Raw genomic sequence first — 19,058 nt, 5'->3', positions numbered from 1 at the left:
ATACACACACATTTATCAGTATTAAATTCAAATTAATTTTTTTTCGCCCAAATTTCAATCGAATTGACATTATTTTGTAATATGTGACAATCTAATTCACTGTGAATCGAAGCATATAATTTTAAATCGTCTGCAAAGAGTAAAAACTGGATTCCATTTTTAACATTGACAATGGCATTAATGAATATAAGAAACATAATTGGGCCAAGATTTGATCCTTGGGGAACACCTGAATAACTTTGAAAGACGTCAGATCTACACCTTGCATACTCCACATATTGACAGCGATGCGAAAAGTAAGATTTGAAAAAGTTGATAAAATTTATAGATCCACCTACTGCACTTAATTTGTTATCATGATCTCATGATCTCTTATCATCATCATATCATGATCTACCCGATCAAAAGCCTTTGACATATCTGTATAAATTGCGTCCACTTGACAATTTACGTTCAGCGAATGAGATATGTACTCAGTATACGTCATAAGGTTTGTAAGTGTTGACAGAGCTGATCGAAATCCATGCTGAGCGTCAGTCAGTTGACCGTATACATGTTAAATATACCTATGCAAAACAGACTCAAATAATTTAGCTGATGCAGATAGAACAGCCACCCGGCGAAAATTTATTATTTCAGAGCGCGAGCCTTTCTTGTGCACCGGACGAATACGGGTTAGGTTCCAACAATCTGGGAAGACAGAAGTACTTAGGCTGAGATTAAATGAATATATTAGGGGGTCAGTTAACAACTTATGACAGTCCTTTAAAATCCAAGGGGGGATACCATCAGGACCTACTGAGGATTTTGGATATAGTCGAGAGAAAGCATACACCATGTCAGTTTCATCCAGAAGACCAATATCTAGTACTGGCCAGGAAGATGAAATACTATCCGGGTGAGGTGTGGGCAATATCGAAGGAGCTTTAGAATAGACAGACATAAAATATAGAGCGAAACCGTTAGCAATGGACTGGGAGCCACTCAAAACATTCCCTTCCAGAGACATAGATGATAATTGTGCAGAAGAGTCGCGCGTACTTCTAACGTAATTCCAAAATGATTTAGGATCTGACGTTAACTTCCCCCCGATACCATCAATGTATGACTTATGCGCAGCACCGATGGAACGATGCACACTCCTGCGCAGATTAGAAAATAGAATATAATCGCTGAGACACGTCGTTTTCTTCCATTTTTTGTGATGCAAGTGCTTTAGTCGTATGTTTTTAATTAAATCAAAATTAAACCATCTTGGATAGCTGCGCGAAGAGTCCGATGATTTTTTTTATAAAGAATGACTTGTCAAATACATTATAATATTATACACTGGTAAAATACCTTCACTGCAGCATTGACGTCACTAATCGAATATAATGAACACATCGATGCCGGTATTCGTCAAAAAGACATTTTTTCACTAAATGCCAGCAAGTTTACCACAGATGAAATATAAATGCCGTAAAATCTAGAGCATTTTAGTTCTTTTTCCCAAAAAAATCATCCAAAACTACAGTCAGTGCTATTTCACCAAAAAAAAAAATGTTTTTTGGTTTAATTTTTTTAGGACTGTTTTTTTAACCAGTATATCGGTATTTATAAACACCGATATTATAATCCCTAGTCAGGATTTACGTTTTTCTTGAAATTGGGTGGCAATGAACATTTTTTATTTTAATTATTTGATCATCGATTGTGTGCAGAACAGCTTTACACTTTTTATGATTATGCGTAGAACATACCCAACGTTTTTTCATTCCATATTCAGAATGAAAACAGAACGTAAATTCGTCAAACTTTATTAGATCTGCACCTCTTATCGAGCGGACGTAAACAGCTGAAAAATCAATAATTATACATTGGATTAGAAGGATATAAATTGAACACATTTTATAAAAACAAGCGGAAGATGGGCAGGCCGTTAATATTGTCGAATGATATTGTACTTTTAACTTAATGAAACTAATCGCCCTCTGCATTTAACTCATAAAAATACGTATCGTGGACATCATAATTTACAAATAATATTAAATTAGTTTTTTTTAATTATACGGATATGGCAGATGAAAAAACAGTAAAAAATGCGTAAAACATGTATTAGGTATTTTAGTTTTATTTCATATATCGGCACGCAAGTTTTTTTTATATTGAGCACATACTTTTGACAGGCATGTAAAAGAAGCTTCGCGCTATATCTGCAACTAAGGCTTTTTTGTCTAGATGGCGCAATTTGACTAGCGCACATTTTAGGTACATGTGACCTCATTGAGTTGTCCGCATCCACTCGCGTCGAATCCTGACAAGCTCTAAGTAACATGACGTGTTTAATATTATATTATAAAGTACATACTTAGTTAAAGTGTCAAAAATAAAAATAAATATGCCAAACAATATTTGAAAATGTATATTATATAGGTACCTACGAATTATTTTACACATAGACATGAAATATAAAAAAATATATATAATATACCTACATAATACTTATAAGCCAACGTACGTTCTTGCTCGATCGAGCATGTTGACTTGGAAGCATGCTCGTCGTTGCGGCCACACAGTCCAGCAACTCGACACAAGACGCGGTGAGGCCACCGTCGCACCGCCTGACCGCCATGACTTCGACCACGAGTGAGAGAGAGGCCGCACGAGCCTTGCCGGTGCGTCCTCACTCCCTCACTCAAATTACATCGAGCAAGAATTACGGACCTTCAATCTTTTTCGGACATCGCAATTTGTTCGATGTCGAACAAAAAACCATCGAGCAAGAACGTGCGTGTGTACTTAGATAATTTTAACACGCAGTCAGATTCACGTATTTTTAGAAATTGGATGGCAATGAACATCTGTTATTTTAATTATTTGATCATAGACTGTGTGTAGAACAGCTTTACAGCCTTTATTGTTGTGTATAGAACATACCCATCGTTTTTTCAATCCATTTTTAAATTTTAAACAGTATGTATAATTGTCATAATTAATTAGATCTGCACCCTTTCGCGAGCGGACGTACACAGCTGAAAAATTAATTGTACAATTATACTTATTAGACGAACTAATATTAAATACATTTATTTACAAAAACGGGCAGAAGATGGGCAGGCATTAATATTATCAAATGATGAACTATAACTATGTTACTAATAATATTGAACTACTTAATAAAGGTGTCAAAAATAAAACAATACGTCGAGCAATATTTGAAAACGTATATTGTATTGGTACCTACTTAATACTTTACAAATAAGCATACAAACATATAAAAATAATTTTACACGTACTCATAAGCAACATCTTCTTGGCTACGTGTTAAAACTGTGAATTAACATGCTCCGCCCATTTTAAGCGCACCTCTATTATAAACTAACAAGCTCCTCCCATTTAGTATACAACAGCGCCTAGAAGGATTTACGTATTTCTTGAAATTGGGTGGCAATGTTTATTTGATACTTTAACTATTTCATCGCCGACTGTGTGCAGAGCAGCTCTGCACCCTTTGCTACGCGCATGCGTAGAACATACCCATCGTTTCTTCGGTCCATGTTTAGATTGAAAACAGAACGTAAATTTGTCAAACTTTATTAGATCTGCACCTTTTTGCGAGCGGACGTAAACAGCTGAAAAAACATTATTATTAGCACATACGCCACATACATATAAATACATTTACAAAGATCCCTGGACATTGGCAGTGACAAGCTTTGAATTCGCATTGAGCCATACGTGTTTGACGCAGCGACGCTGTGTGGGTAATTGTTACATGCAAACCCAATGACATTAATATGGACGAATCATCTGGAAGAAAACATGAGACTCACTTTTTTGTCGGGTCTGCCGAATGGTATAAACTGTTCTAACGCCATTTACAATAAAGGTGATATTGCTATAAATTCCCGATGCTTTTTGTCGGTCTGCCTAATGGTTCGGTTCGAACGGGTTCGCTCAAATGAACATTGACACTAGAAACACTGTTCTAACGCCATTACAATAAAGGTGATATTGCTATAAATTCCCGATGCGTGATATCGCATAATGGAAATTGCGTGACGTCTACCTATATATGTGCGAATGTCGCTATGCACGAATTTCCTTGCTAGCTACTGTACTGAGTGCGTTGTCCATTAATAATGTCATTGTGCAAACCACATAACAATTTAAAAATATACTTACTTAATCTGGTGGTACAGACTATTCAGGTCTATACTCGACTGCATAACCGTCCTCCGGTAATCTCTATCCCAAGCTCTCTCTCAAGTCAGTCTCTCTGCGTCCTTCTTGATGTTATCCACCCAGTTTCTCTGGGGGTGGCCCAGGGACCGATTACCTACAGGAGTTCCTTCATAAGCTTCATGAACAGATCTAGATCCATTGCATCTAATAAGGTGACCGGTCCACATGAGTCTTTGCGCCCTCAAGAAATTGACCCTATTGGGTTGTTAATTTTCGAAGAGCTCAGCGTTCGTACTGTTATGTCCCTCAGGTGAGTAGTTAAAGGAAACAGGTGGCTTGGACTGGCAGGTACCTGGTGTGGCTTGATAGTGTTAACCTTCCTTATGTCTACTTACCAAAGATTGGACACTCTGTGGAACTCCTGATATAATACTCACAGTTGCTTACGTTTAAAGACCGTCGTCTGTGAAGGTAACGTCAGGTGTTTTACCTTCGAGGATGTAATTAACGTTGAAAGGTGATGTGTGACCGAAAAAATTAGAACATCTTTAATAAAGTAGGAAAATGCTGTTGTTTATTTCGACGTAAAATATAAATACAAAATTGAATTAAAGTAATTGCGTACAGTACCTACAACTGACTTATAGATAATGGAGACGGAGTACAGGGTGTTTGGTTTTTTTATAGTCTCTTATCTTCATTGGCTTCTTGCTTTACAGTTCAAAGGTTGGATAATATCTATATATTGTGGAGTGTGACTATGTGTTATTTTACACGTACTTGTACCGCTATCACAATCAGTTCTTTGACTGGGGCAATGTTCGGAAATATCCAAATATTATACCGCGATAGGGTGTGCTTACATGTGCTCCCTTGCAAGTATAACGATATCTTAATTGGTTTGTTGACATCCTAAAAATGAAGCTCTTGACACTATCGGATGTTTTACTTTATCAAATAAAGATTGTTCACCCCCAAACATATAGTACAAAGTTTAAAGAGATGGAAGTGATTGTAAGGGAATGCTTACATGTGTTTTATAATGTTATTTTAATTAGTTCATTGATTCCAAATATGAACCCAAAAGGTTGAGAGGATCTACGACGTCATATCTTGACAATGGTAAGTAAGTATGTATTAATTTATATCACGATGTTGTTTTTTAAAAGTTCTGATTTAACTTGCAAAGCTTAGTAGGTAAATAGTAGGTACTTATTGTACAATATCTCCTTGTAAAGTTGATGGTTACAACTAGAGATTTCAATCCCGGGATCCCGGGATCTCGAGCTATTTTCGATACCTATGAATCCCAGGATTGATAAACATAATCCCGGGATTTCGGGATTGATTTTTTTATCAATTTTTATGGAAAATAAAATAAAAGCGAAAATATAACAGAAAAAATACTTTTAATAAAAAATAACTACATTAGAAATAAACTGAGTTTGAATGAAGTTTGATTTATACCCATGTGTAGGTTGCCGATTCATTTTATTTTTTCACGTAAATTATTAAAAATGGAAAGATTGGAAAAAAAACAATGCTTCGCACTTTTAACAAAGTAATTCCACCATGATATCATACGTTTTACGGCAGTTTGAAATTTGTCTGACTAATTAGATTTATGAAGCGGAAAGGCCATAAGTAGGTACGCCATGATTATTTGCTTTAATATTTTAAATCTCGCTAATCCATTCATCAAGTCTTTACTATCAGAAACAGAAATCTCCTATTAAATTCACATTATTATTTAAATTACAATATTATTTACTCCGTTAAACTTGTGTATTTCCAAGATTCAACGTATAAAATATTAACAATAAATGTCTTAAATTGTATAAATTATACTAGATTTATTTTTGACCGATTTTATCAATGTTATTTGTAAATATAAAAATTTTATATTAACAATGGAAAAATGCCAATTCCGGGACCAGTCCCGGGATTGTCAAATTGTAATCCCAAAATCCCGGGATCAGAATTTTGGCTCGGGATTGGATTCCCTAGTTACAACCATATAACAGTACGAATGTGCCACGTTAGGTGTTGTTTACCTGGTTCAAATATTCTTTGGATTTAGAATAATGTAATAATCATTCACCATAGACCGAGGTTTCGAAACTGGCTACGCCATAAACACAAGGGGTACCGAGTGTTCTAAAAGATTACCAATAATAAATGTGCGAATCATATGTGATTGTGGTTGGAGGTTTGGTCTGCGCCCGACAATTTTTGATGTTGGCAGATGTTGTAACATTTTTATTTAGTCTCAAATTTAATAAAATGTCAATCATTGCTTATGTATATAAACTTGTAGGTATATTATGTGAGTCTCCCCTATGTAGGTACTCTACAATTGATCGTAGTGGAAATCTTTTATATTATGTACATGCGCCGTTTATAATATTATTATGACATGATATGACAGAAGTCACTTTTGTATATTGTACCTATTAGTTGTCCTCCGCCCAGATCCCATATCCCCCATCGTTTTATGCGCAAGACGACTAAGTGCACTAATACAACGTATATGAAGAATTAAATTTTATTAGTGAAGTTTTCAGATTGATGGTGTTACAAAAAAGTAAGTTTTGTGAATAATACTGTATAAAAACTCCATGCTTGGATAACGGACAACTGCCAAATTATAATATAATATACCTACTCTCACTACAATACCGTAAATTTATAAAATATATGCTAGGTATCTAATAGTTTTTGGTAACTTTATAATTACAATCGTGTAAAACGTTGTTTTGATTTTTTTCCTTTATTCGCCATTTTATTTATGGAACGTCCACACGTGGTTTTTTTTAAATTGACCATAATTATACTTTAATGCACACGTAAAAAAGGTACGCCATTTCAACACTAGTACCTAATAATAGGTGTCAAAAATAAAACAGCCGTAAAATATTTTAAATTGTATATTATACAGCTATACAGGTACTCTCTATTTTACACGCGGGATAAAAATAGTTTTGCACGCAACGAATTTGCGTATATTTAAAATTTTAATGTTTATGTACATTTGATACTTTAAATATTATATTATTGATCGTGTGCAGTGAAGCTCTACATCCCCTATGGTTATGCGTAGAACATATCCATCGTCTCTTCAATCCTTTTTTATAATGACAACAGAATGTATAATTCTCAAATTTTATTAGATCTGCACCTCTTTGCGACCGGACGAACACGGCAGCTGAAAAGTAAATTTGACACTCATTATTAAGTTGGTTAGGTGGAGTTAAATCAAGCGGCCGGTTCGGGGCGTATACGCTGCTTTGTCAATATCATTGCTTTGCATTGGTTAAATCATAACAGCGGGTTGTCCGCCGAGCCGGGCAGACTATAATTCGTCCACCGACGTGCTGCGATTTGGCCTATTACGTGTGGATTTATTCGTATTTTCTAATAAAAATAATCAGACCAAGCGGATTAGACGTGCGGTTATTACTGTGACTTGAGGTAAATTTCGGTAAATTGAGGTTTTGGAAGAATTAATCATATAAGTAGACAATTTATTTGGGATAAGAGATCAAGCTAATTTATAAATGAGAGAAAAGAACCAATGACTGGAAGCTAAATTTGGAATTGAAAGCTTTTTCTTCTTCTTAAAAGTGACAATGCTACAATTATTTAAGTCTCAGCGAGAAAAGAGTTAACCGTTTGTTAGTTCAATAACGAATGGTCATATAAAACGATATGACCGCTTGATACAAGTCAACAAAGATGCAACCTGGTCGCAGCGGATGCACCGGGCGGGCGAGTCGCTTGATATAACTACTGCCTTAAACAAACCTTGACAGAATAGATTCTTGCGTGTCAAGCTTTTTCAAATTTATGAGCGCGATACTGAGTCATCTGGATGAACTAAGTCGCCTTGGCAATAAACAACACACAGAGTTAATTAATTAACTGGACTAAATTACACAAGCAAAACTCGCAGACCTAACGAAATTCAACGATCCTCGTGAGCAATCGTCAACATTAAATAGCAAACTCATGGAACGATTCAGCTACCATCTAGACCGTGTTGACGCTTGATTTGATTGATTCATATTATACGCTCAGTTGTGATAACAATTTATTATAAGTAAACAAAAAAAATATCTTTATAATTGAGTCAGCATTTATTTGGTAGAATCCAAGGGCAATTGAATATTAAGTATATTTTCCTTTAAAACGAGATACAAACAAGAGTTAGATCTTGATGGAAGTAACAAATGCCTAAATAACAGTTTATTTCTTAGACTATAGATACATCGTTTATTTAATATTTCTCAATACTGTGTCACGGGTACTTTGTCATAATTTAGGAAGAGATGCAGTTTTATTTGTTTATGCACTGGTCAATATTGATTAAAGACTTTATGTTTGGATTGGAAATTATTATTAAAACTTTGCTGATATGATAACGTTATCTTTTTCTTCAAACTATGAAGGGTGAAAGTAACTGCAATTATTCCGTTATATTAATATTCTTGCAATTCTTTATTTTGTTGTTAAGCAGAGATATACTTGCGAGTGTCCCGATTCAAAGTTACAAATATTATAACGAGTTAAATATTATCTCCCTAACTCTGTCGATTATAGGAGTTTTGATGGGGGACTTAGGCATTTATAAAGTTAATTGGTATTAATAGATATTGTGAACTTACTCTGAATCGTCTCAGAATCCTCGTTATGAGAAGTGTTTGTACACTGGAGTACGTGGTTTGCTCGTTTCTCCTAATTATAATTTAGCCATTTATTGAACCTAAAATATTATTAAATTCACTGGAAATGTAACGACATATTGGTAAGACAATATTGATAAATTACTAAGGACTGATTCAATAAAAAACACATTTTTATAACAAAAGCTTAAGTCAATTTATTTAATATTATTTCATAATAATTACAAGATAAAAAGAACTTTTTATATACAACGATTTTAAATTTTCTATTCAATTATTATGATCAATATGCTAAAACTTGTACATGATATGAAGTAAATAAAAAACAAACAAGCAAACAAATATAGAATACTGAAACGTCATTTTGATTTCCATAGTAACGCACGTATATATTAATAATTTAGTTGCTAAGACCACCCACTTAGCAACTAATAATAGTGGATTGGATTACGGATTTCTTCCGAAATAACTTTTCATACAAAACAGAATTAACTGAAAATGAATTCAATTCTACTTAAAGATGGCTAAATGTATTAAAAGAATGCATTGGCATCGTGTTCTGATATATTCTAACAGTTTCAAATGTCTAGCTAGTCGGGAAGTTAGTAAAAAATCGATTGCAAGATTTGTACTGGATAAATAACCAACGGAGAAATAAGAATACGAGCTAATAAAAACGTTGTAAAAATAATAAATAACATGTGATTAAAATACTTTATACAATCAGGGAATCAGGTCATTTTCTTATAAACTTATTAGCAACTCTGATCATAATTTGAGGCATTCTTGAAAGAGTAGAATGTAGAAAATTAAAATTATATTTATAATATTATACATAATTATGTAGGTACAGTGTACAGGTGCAGTGAGTGTGGAACCCGACTTTCGTGAAACGTAGTTATGTGAAAAATTCTGGTAGTTATTTTTTATTGGTTACTTTCATGTATTGGTCGTATCTATAAACAAAATGATAGATCAGCTCACACGATTTGAAAATGATAAAGAGCTTCACACACTCTGCACACGGTGGTTCTGAACAATTAATTACATTACTTATATAATGATATTTAATATTATCTGTCACTAATGCAAGATTCCTATTGACTGTCCCAAATATATTAGAACAATTAATATTAAATTAAATCCAATAAAAAATATTGTAACATTCTTTAAGATTCTTTATTGAACATACATAATATGAAAACACCTCAGAATAGCTACTAGAAAAAATCTTCATAAAAAACGACGCCCAAACGGGACTCGAACCCGCATCCACTGGATTTGCACGAATATAATTTGCCAATTTAACAACGCGTGTCATATTCAATTACGACGAAATTAACTAGTAGTGTATGCGTTTAACAAATTACGGTAATTTTGGTAATTGACTTTTGTGATTTTAAAAATATATACGTATCTATGTATCCAATTATTTCGTAGAATTCTTGGTTTATTCAGCTTGTTTGCATGTTTCACGAATATGGGGAATACTATATTTATTCCATAGAATTTATCTGCGTCGTTAATAAATTAACGAGTATATTATTATGAATTCATCTGGAATTTACATGGTAGAGCTTCATAACGATGTCTTTGAAACAAAATTATTAATCCTACGATATCTCAGTTATTTATGTCGACAGCTGCTGTATTCAGTTATGAACCCTATCGCCGGAACTGTCAACTATAATATTTAAACTTGCTATAGACCAAATCAGCTTGTCTGGTTCACAGTGGAAAAAAGGTTAAAGCTTTTTAGGACATAAATGATTATGTATAGATGACACTTTAGTTATTACGCCATAAGTAGTATACAAATTGGCTTTGCAACCTTTGGAGTGGTGAGTAGAACATACCCATCGCTTTTTAATTCCCACCATAGTTTTAAAACGAAATGTACAACTGTCATACATGATCAAGTCTGCGCCCCTTTGAGACAATACGTACATTGCTGAAAAACAAATATAATTCATATTAGAAATAGATAATTTGAACCATTCTGAAATATGATGAAAGGTACAGACAGTGATACTAACTTTACGTATTCTGTTCTGGCCAGCGCTCGAAATGGAAAAGTTTACGAACCGGAGCGCTCGACAAATTTTCAGAAGATATTTACATAGTCATCAAATCGTATGTGTATTTTATAAAAATGAGTGTGTCAGATTTTCTATTCTATGGCCTATCTAGCTCAGACGGTCAAAATATTTTTTCCGCGAGACGGAGCGATAATTTTACAAATTTCACGAGCCGGAACGGCGCTCCGGTGCGTTCCGTTCCATTTCGAGCCCTGGTTCTGGCGTAGAATCAGTGGAGGGTGGTGATTTCCAAAATTGTTTTCATTGGGGGTGTAGTGATGCACTAAAAACTTATTTAAAAAGATATATTCTGCGTTGTTTCAACTTAGCGAAACTAAATTTTATTATTAATGTCTGGAACTGTCTGTAGAAGTTAGGAAACATGCAAAAAAAACTGCACTAACTTGTGCTTTGATACATTTTTTTGCATTATCATATTTGGTTGATGTGCATAACAGTGTACCCATTCTACAAAGTATGCATGAGGAAATATTTCTTTTATTTCGGATCGCACACATTTTTCGCTCATCACAGATGCACCGCAGCATTGCAGTAGCAATTGGCGATTAATTTATTTGGAGAAATATTTAAATATGCTAATTCCTCCAAAATTGCTGCTGATAAAATCGTTGGATCAGTGTGATTGTAATGTTAATTATTTCTAAAAGCGTTCATAAACATCTACTTTTCTTTTATAACGAATTATCAATACCACTTGCATTACCATTGACACATCTGTCGTCTCATCGGTTTGTATTGCCAAACATTCAGACTCGGAGATTTGGTTCTTTACCTCATTCCGATAGACTTCAAAAATCGAATCTAAAATATAATTTTGTATTGTTTTTGATATTCCCTTCAAATTAGTATATTCTTGCAAATGAGTCTGCATTACATTGTTTAGGCTTAGCAATAAATCAATTAGTCCACGGAATACACTTCGATTTAATGTATCTCCACTTTCATCGTGACCATGGAAAGTTAATTCAAATGCGCGACGACTTTACACACTCAATTAACTTTGACAAAATATAACTATTGTTAGCAGCATTTTATTATACAAGTACGATACGCAAAATTCAATTGTTATCGTATATCAACCTAACCCAGAATCGATAAATTTACTATATTGTCTAGAATTTTGAATAAACAATTTATTGTTAAAATAAATTACGATACAGTAAAAAAAACTTAAAAAACATCGCTTTTTTTATGTTTTAGTTTCATCTGTCAATGGATATAATATCACAAAAAATCGTGTTTTTGTGATGTAAGTATACGCAACTAATAACTTTATTGAAATTTAATGCATAGGGTAGTACTTGACCAAGAAACAGATAGAGTGATGGACATGTAAAAGGAACGGATGGTAGGTATATATATAATACATGTTCCCACAGTATATGACAGATTACTTAATAGGTACCTACATTGAATGTAAAAAGAAATGGTCTAAAAAAGATTATTTATTTATTTTATATTTACATAATATAAAATTTCAATATTTTTTCTGGATTGGATGAGAATGAACATTTGATACTTTTATTATTTCACTGTCGATAGTATGTAAGTGAGCTCTGCAACCTTTTGAATTATGGGTAGAGCAAACCCATCTTTTTTTGGGACCAGTTTCAGCTTTAAAACAAAATGTATAATCCCTATACATAATTAGGTCTGTCCCGCCGCGTGACGACTCTACGTAAAATGCTAAAAACAAATATAAGTGAGACATTTGACGTACGTATGAATAATAGTTTCATTAATCCCAGTGCACATTGACATTCGGCTCGACACCTACATAATAGCAACTTAGAAATTCCAACAAAGTTGCATTTACTCCCGCTAACACAGGCGGAACTTAATGCATGGCAATCTGATATATCTAAAATTAATACAAAATAATAAAAGTTTTTATAATGTGAGAAAAGCTCCAATAGCTCTCATACATATTCAATATAAATTCGGTTAACATTGTTAACAAAAAATCATTAGAATTAAAAGATTTATTATGATATATTGAGAAATTAAAAAGAATTAGAAAAGACGATTTATTGATTATTATTCTTAATTTTTTTCTCTCTTCCAGGTCGTTCCCTTATGGCTGCATCATTTATCTGCGTGACTAAGACTCTAAGGGCCGTATGCATAAGATTCCCAAATTCTTTATAAGCTATTTCATCGATTTTCCATCATATAGCGTATAGCACTGTTTATGACGTAAGCAATCTGACGTCACACGCCATTCAAAATGGCTGCTTCATCTGTCACTTTCAAATGTCATTTTAATAATGCATTCATTACAACAAACGTTTGCTTGAGACCCTCGTTCATTTTGTAGACTCTGTAAAACATTTGCGAACTTTAAAAACAGTTCTTAGTCGTGCTGTTTACAAAATACGTATAATTTTGATCCCTAGTCTATAATCTAGATAGTAGGTAACTGATACAATGCCTCGTACCTATTTCACTTACAAAGCGCAATATTTCTCATGGAGAGATAAGATGGATTTACGTAAGATTACGATAAAATATCTCCGCTAAACGACCGCAAAAATAGGTACCTACTGCTGAATCTGGCATTAAAATATGCAATTGGAAGCATTCTTCAAAATATTATGGTACCTACCTACCTAGTTAATTATTGTAAGATACCTGTAATATACAAGGCACAACTCTCAAATACACTGGATACATCATTAGTGTCATACGGTGATTGGTATAAATGATAATATTATACAGAGATCATTACATATTAGTATCTAAATGCATTTGCATTTCTGTCATTTATTCTTATTCTGTTTTGACATCTCATAATTGAAGTGAAGTTAGTCATAATAATATGTATGTATTCAGTATTGCCACCAAATGGAAATGTTTACTGGCAATACTTTATCCTTTCGTACAGTAGAATTATAAAATAAATGTGATAAAATAACTGATAAATTATTTAAAGTTCATAATAATTATTCATTTATTTTATTTTGTTAACTGTCAATTCATGGTGGAACTCCATTGTATTGGCGTTTTATTAAATAAAAACAACAATTATTCATTTATAATTATTAAATTTATATGGTACCGTTCGCACACTTTCAGACACATTTACAATTTCAAAATTTTGAATTATTGATCAGGGAATGAAATTTTATAAGATCGCCATTATACGGACACCATGACACATGATGACGTCACATTCGTGACGTCACTAAACAACGAATTACGTTTGTACTCATGCATACAAACGTGCAGTATATAGCCTATAAGGTTTTTGGGAATCTCATGCATACGACCCTTAGCCGTCACAGTCATCTAATTCTTTCATGGCAGATTGACGGCTGTACCCTGTAAGCTCCTTCACTTGGTCACTCCAGTGCGCTGATACTCTTATTCTACCTTGCCTTACCTGGAGGCTACATAAAGCTCTCTAAAGTATCCGATACACGGCGCAACAGTATGTCCGGATAAGTGCGACTTTGGCATAATATCAGCCATCCGACAGCCACCCCCCCCTTATCTTGAGTCTCGAGCTGACTGATTGGTTCGTCCTGTGCTCTGTCTTAATTAAAATATATTTTTTACGCAAATGTGGCGAGGGTTACATATTATGCGAGAGATAAGATTTTTTTCCGACCATGTCCGATCCTAATAGGATCATAATGAGCCTCCACGGAGTGGGGGTTTGTGTTAACAGATTTTTGTTTTTTTACGAGAAATGGATGTCAGCCACTTGCTCAACCTATTAGGTCCATACCCTGACTCATACACAAATTGAAAAACAATTTGTGTACTTGCCAGACCTAGGAGTCGAACCTGGAACCCACGGCGTTATAGGCCAACGCTTAAGCCGCGCGGCCACCGTGGGTAGTCAGTTAAATTCCAAAATGATTACGAGATAAATTATTGCCTTTTTACTCGGGCACGCGTATATTATAGGTACACTGCGCGTTAGCCCGGTTACACATACAGCGTAGTATCGACTATAACACGTCGAATTTGTCGACATGATTTCGTTGTCGTTCACAAAACACAATATATAATATAATGTCATGCTGCACATAACGTCGGTGCGACATTTTTGATGAAAAAACATTTGCTTGTCGAATGTAAGAAAATTTCACTCGATAAGTGCCGCAGTTAGAAATGTTGAAAAATGTGCTTTATAAAAAAAGCGGAGGAGAAGGTCGCTGATAATTGAAAAAACGTCGAGCCGGCACTATTTTATTAAGTACATTACCATTGCATATTACATGAATATTATAAAACAAGGTCATGGAAACCCGTGCTGAGTATAAGAGGTTGGCGGGATCATTACTAAATATAATAAGAGTTTATTTCAACGGGAGGGTCTATGATTATGGGTATTAGATGCTTTGACTATGATATTGTCAATAGTGTATAAGACTGCTTTGCACCCTTTGTAACTTTGTGAGGAACATACCCATCTTTGTTTGATTCCCGATATAGAATTGCAAGAAAACGTATAGTTTTCATACAATATGAGATTTGAACCTCTCTGAGAACGGACGAAAGTCGCTGAAAATATAAAATAATATTAGAATTTAAAAAAAATCACTGTCGAATTTGGTTAGTTCATTTTTTAAAGTCCGATTTCCAGGTATCTGCAAATGGTAATATTTTTTTTACAGTTTTGTTAATACTTCATAATAAATACCATCACAATTCTGTCACGAAGATGACCCATTCAAATTAAACGTTTGGTCTCCACAATATGCAAGGCTAATTAATTAGAAAGTTAACAATTATGTGAGTTTTTGTTACCAATTGAAGGCGTCTTCATGACGAAACCGGTCTTGAAATAAATAATATAAGTATTGTAAAAATTAAACAAAAAATGAAATGTGAAAATAGTGTTGTCATGATAATCGTTGAAATAAAGATATATTCAATATTAAAATACATAATCTAAGTACTGTTAAACACATCTAAGTACTGTTAAACACAATACTGTTAAACACATTTAAATTGTATTAGGGCCGCCATAATTGGCCCAATTATTAATTAAAAGGTCGCGTTTAAGTGTCAAAATGTGCTTTATTCGGTATAAAAAATACATTCAAATAATAATATAATAATTCATGATTACATAATACAAAGGTTTGAAAAAACATACAAATAAAATGTAAAATTGTAAACAAAGTATTTTTAAGTGTCAAAAGAGGTGGAAAATGTCAAAACAATTACCTACCTAATCAGCAATTGGCGGTGTCGTTTTTATACATACATTACATAAAATCAAAATAATATTAAACTACAATCAACATAAATCATATTACTTAGGTACATATTAAGCTTAACAGGAAAGTGCCCAACCCAGTGTCAATTAAAATTAAAAACATTTTTTTTCTACAGTACCGAATTTATGCTAGATTTTCTTTAAAAATTGTTTATGAGATAAAAAAAAAACTATAAAAGTACAACCTCTAGTAGAATGTTTCAGATGTTTCATAATTGAAGACGATCATAAATAAAATAAAATATGATTAGATAATTTTATTCTTATTGATATATTGATTCCACGTCCTTATTACGTATTGTTATGGATTGAACTTTTTTTGTAAGAGTTTAAAAAAAAATTAAAAGCCCGCAGAGAAAATTATTGGTTGCTTGTCAATTCGCTATATTCGATTACCAAAGCATAAAATTCGATACCTCTACTTAAAAATAATAGTATTACACGTATTAATTTAATTTAACAACGTCAACAGAATCGTCCAACTAGAAATATTATTATTTTTGGAATAATCCATTCCAATAACAGTGATTTAACCGTATAACCTTGACCCACATTTTATTCTTCATTTTAGTGCATAACATAATTCAACAAACATTTTCCTAATAACTGAATACTGGTTTACGTGCTTAAACACTAAAATAATTAAAAATAGCTATTCTCATTCTGAAGATGTGTTTATTTTGTCACGAATCAGCTGTGAACATCAATAACAACTCAATAATTATTGTATAATTAGTATTTTTTCTTCCAAGCAAAATCAAATACTATGGTGAGACAATAATGTGAGTCAAAATTACACTGATTAGTAAAAATTACCTACACGAAATACAATGTTTCATCGATTTTTAAGACGCATGTTATCCCTTTTTTTGAGTATCGAAAATTGGAATACGTGTAACAATTATGCATGATGTCTTATAAATTGGTAATCGATTTCCAAAAATTTTAAGTCGTCCAACAAACGCATCAATGTAGGTAGTTGACATGATAAAACGTAATATTAAGTAACTGCATTGAAAAAAAAACGATATTTTTTGATTTATTATCATTCATATTTAAAATAAGGATGCGTCTTATAATCGATGTTGTCTTATAATTGATGAAAAACAGTATTTAAAATTAGAAGTGCCTAAACTTATTTTTTTGTTGTTTTTTCATTGCTAATTTTATCTAAAGCCGGTTTCGGGTGATTGTGGCACGGCTTCAGTTTAACAATTCGCTCGTTGAGGGTGTGCAGATTCGCTTTGCAGGATTTGTGAGTGGAGCAACACCAGTACTGCATCAGTGGCTGACTTTTCAGGAAGACCTTGAATCTGTACGTGAATCCGTCGTACAGCAATATCCTGGTATTCTTGTGAGACCTCACGTAGACAGCTGGAAAAATATATTGCAGTGATTAATATCAAATTCCACCCATGTATCGAGAAAATACCACATGACATTAAAATTGATACATTCACACAAACGGCATCTCGTTCCGCATAGTTCATTGGCCAAGAAAATAATGTGTATATAATTGGATGTTTTGTTGATAATATTATTGATTTGTTCTCCTTTATATAAATTAAACAGGTTAATTGTAAACCTAAAAAAGGAACAAAGATCTAAAATCTAAGAAAAAAAATGGACATAGTAGAGATGTGTGTATGAAGTAGGTACTCGGTCCTAATTATATTTATTATTATTCTAAGCCCGGTGGCACATCTAAACTTGTCTCGACTGCAAAATGTAGATGTGATTTTGTTGGTATTCAAAAAATACATGTAACTTAATGTACCTCCCGCACACGGCTCGAATACGACATTTTAGTTTGAAAAAAAAACAGCTAACATCGTATGCAACAAATTTCACTCGATATGGGGCGCGCAGGTATAATAGAAAAATGAATAAGATTTTTACAAGTTATTATATAACCACAAAACAAATTAGGTGACCTGTGTATAAGAATTTCATAACTGTAGAAAAAAATTAAATTTAATAAAATACAAATAAAATGAACTAATCATGTGTTTTATTAAATAATTAGTATGTATTTAATAAAAATTCTATGAATCAAAAGTATTTGTTTAATTGTTTTCCGTATTGATATAATGATATTATAATAATAGGGCATGTTTTGTTTGTCAGTATGAACGAAAATGGATTGAATAACACCATGTTATCATTTTTCTTTTTGATCGAGTGCAACCTTATTATAATATTATTATGAGTGAATCCACATTGCAGGAAGAATTCCCGCAAATCACTAAGGTGATATAAAAGCCTTGCCATGGATCAAGGCTCCGGTAGTGTCTATAGTGAAACTGTGATTTAGTATTAATAATTGCGGCCTGTCGTAGTGTTTCTGTGCATCCCCGAATGTTATCATTAACACACTACCGTCTTATGGGATCTTACGGATAAGTTATTATTTTTAGATACTAATATTATCTTTGTTTGATTTCAGCCTTTTTCGCCACTGCACGAAATGGAGGTCGCCAGCTGATATGGAAGAATTACATATTCTGGCGTCACATGATAACACCGAACGACAAAATCCGATGGAAGTGCTCCTCGTACAAAGCGACAAAGTGTTCTGCATTTGTGGTCACCATATTTGATACGGTCTTTTCATACAGGATGTTGCACAACCATAACCCTCCGACAAATCGAATAAAATCTTCGACAATAGTTCAGCCTTTGATTATGTGTGGATTTCCAGTTGCATAGATAACTGGGTGGTACCTACCCCTTTTTAGACCACCCCATTGTATAGTACCTCAAATATGAAATTTCTTATCTCAAAAACATTCTTATTAGGTACATGGAAAACTAAAATTAATATAACTACTATTTGAGATTCGCAGTTATTTGTTATAATATTATTATGATTCTGCT

Source organism: Rhyacophila brunnea, unplaced genomic scaffold, assembly GCF_057557595.1.
Source record: "Rhyacophila brunnea isolate RB1 unplaced genomic scaffold, BYU_Rbru_1.0 scaffold_18, whole genome shotgun sequence".
NCBI classification, from domain to species: domain Eukaryota; kingdom Metazoa; phylum Arthropoda; class Insecta; order Trichoptera; family Rhyacophilidae; genus Rhyacophila; species Rhyacophila brunnea.
The sequence above is the reverse complement of the archived record's forward strand: the minus strand, read 5'-3'. Positions refer to the sequence as shown.